Source organism: Equus caballus, chromosome 16 (genome assembly GCF_041296265.1).
Source record: "Equus caballus isolate H_3958 breed thoroughbred chromosome 16, TB-T2T, whole genome shotgun sequence".
NCBI lineage: Eukaryota > Metazoa > Chordata > Mammalia > Perissodactyla > Equidae > Equus > Equus caballus.
This window is the reverse complement of record NC_091699.1, coordinates 94,232,705-94,235,147: the sequence shown is the minus strand read 5'-3', so window position 1 is coordinate 94,235,147 and position 2,443 is coordinate 94,232,705. Positions and strand designations below refer to the sequence as shown.

At 44.6% G+C, this 2,443-nt stretch overlaps 1 pseudogene; it reads right to left on the bottom strand.

Annotated features, from left to right (window-relative positions):
- Positions 1-282: 282 nt before the first annotated feature.
- On the bottom strand, positions 283-1,290 carry LOC100057822 (large ribosomal subunit protein eL32-like; annotated as a pseudogene).
- Between the last annotated feature and the right edge of the window lie 1,153 nt (positions 1,291-2,443).

Genomic DNA, 2,443 nt, shown 5'->3' with positions numbered 1-2,443 from the left:
AAAAGGCCGGGCTGGAAGGGGACACATAACTTCTGCCCATATTCCGTCTGCCAGATGTCGGTTATATGATTAACCCAACTTCAAGGAGGCTGGGGACTGCCCTGAAACACACGGATTTGGTGGAATACCTATGGTTTCAGCCTCAACATCTCATAGGATTGTCCTGAGGACTAAATGAGCAACGCGTGGGAAGAACCTACAATTATTTTCACTTCATTTTATCCAGCTTTTCTGCGTTGTTTTTGTTTTGTTTTTTTTGCTTTAAGGGAGGAAAATGCCAAATGGCAGAGTTTTCATGGATTTATTGACCACAAATAAAACATGCATATGAGCTGTCTATTCATTTTCTTCGCCGTGCAGCCTGGTGTGGAGATTGGTGACTCTGATAGCCAGCTGGGCTGCTTTCCACGATGGCCTTTTGGAGGAAACATTTTTGGGTAATCTCAGTACAATAAGGTCTGTTGCACGTCGGCAGCATCTCCAGCTCCATGATTTTGTGGATCAGGAACTTCTGGAAAACGCTGGGCAGCCTGTCCTTTGTTTTCTTATTGTTCTGGTGACCAGCGTTGGGCATCACAATCCGAGCCTTGAATCTGCTCTGGACCTTGTGGTCAAGCCTCCAGGTCCCCGCCAGTTACACTTAATGTTGACGTATCGGTCTGCCTGGTGCTGGATGAACTTCTTGGTCCCTTGTTGATGATCGTGGGCTTCACGAGAGTTCTGAGGGCAATCACGATGCTGCATAGGAGATGGCTGCCGCCTCTGCAGGCAGCATCCAGGAAGAAGGAGAGGAAGGTGATTTTCTTGTTTGTTTTTTTAAAAATAACACTGGATACAAAATTAATAGACACCCCACTATAGAAAAATTATATAGTACACATAAGCAAAAGAGTAAAACAAAAATCACCTGTAATCTCACCACCTAGAGATTAAAATACTAAAATATGAGCCTTTTATTTTCTTTTACAAAAATAAGATTTTATTGTGCTCACCATTTCGGAAGCTTTTGAACATAGTCATGTAGTACAACCCTCTTGGTTGGCGAGCTCTTCCACATCCTCACTCATAGTAACTATATGGTCGTGAGTCTTACACACGTGCTACAATGTTTTTAAACACATTACCAATTGTTGGACATTCTTACTCCTATAATCAAGCCTGAATGAACGTTTTACGCTAAATCCTTTGCACAGCCTTGCCTATTTTTGTTATTTACCTGGGTTTTTCCACTTCCTCCAGCTCTCTGTGTTGGAGCTGGGGATACAAAGCAGAGAACACCTGGCTGGGCATGCTGGTCACTTAATCAGCCATGCACATCGGAACTGGTGAGACAGGTTGGGTTTACTGCGCTAAAATCCAGCCAACCCTAGCTTGGACTCTGAAAATGATTCCATTCCCTGGAGATAATGCCCCCGCTCAAACACTCTCTGGCACTCAGAGTGAGGGAACTGCCTCACGCATAATCTCATATTCTTAGGAGAACACACTGTCATCCTTGCCTGAGTCAAGAGGAGCCCCTGGCAGCATGGACTATGTTACTATTTATACACCATGCTTTATACATGCTAGATGGTGCCAAATGTGTTAAGTCAATGAGAGTCACTTGCACGATGCATATGGGATCAGGATATAAAATGATTTGAAGTCCTTTTTTTGTACAGTGAATCTTTTTATATTATATAAAATCTAGGAGATCAGCTTCCAAACAGATTTTTTTTAATCTGGCAAAAAACTTTGGAAAGAATTACTCCCTTCCTGTTGGATCTTTTCTTACACTCACCTCTGGTTAAACGCGGTTCAGACAGGAGGTTAGTGAAGCCCTTAAAGGACTGTGCCACCCCCTATGTATGACATGCCCCAGCCCCTTTGTTGCCTACACAGGATGAAATCCCCACCCCTTAGCACATACAATATCCTTGTCCTGCCAAGTCTGGCCCCAAACCTTCCTCTGCAGCCCGTCACTCCCTTCTTAGTGATCCACTACGGATCGTAACACTGTACATCATAACTGGTTTAAATATCTGCCTCCCCGCCCCCCATAACTTATCTTTTTAACCACAAGATCCTGTCCTCCCTGTCCCTCCCTGCCAGTGCCTGGTATACAGTAGGCAATCAATAAATGTTTGCCATTAATGATAGCTAGCATGTGATAAGAAGGGCTAGCACTGTGTTCTAAGAGCTTTCCATGTGTTATCCCATTTAATCCTCACAACAACCCGTGAGCTTGCTACCCTTATTATCCCATTTTATAGGGCAGGAAACCAAGGCACAGAGGTTAGCAGGTCCCCTACGACTACGACAGTCAACAGACGGCAGAACTGGGACTTGAACCCAGAGAGTAAAACTCCGCAGGCCTGGTTCTTAACCCACAATGCAGAATGAAAAGTGTTCACCGCACCGTTGGGACAGAGGCCACACGCAGCGAAGTAGGACAGTCTAAGTG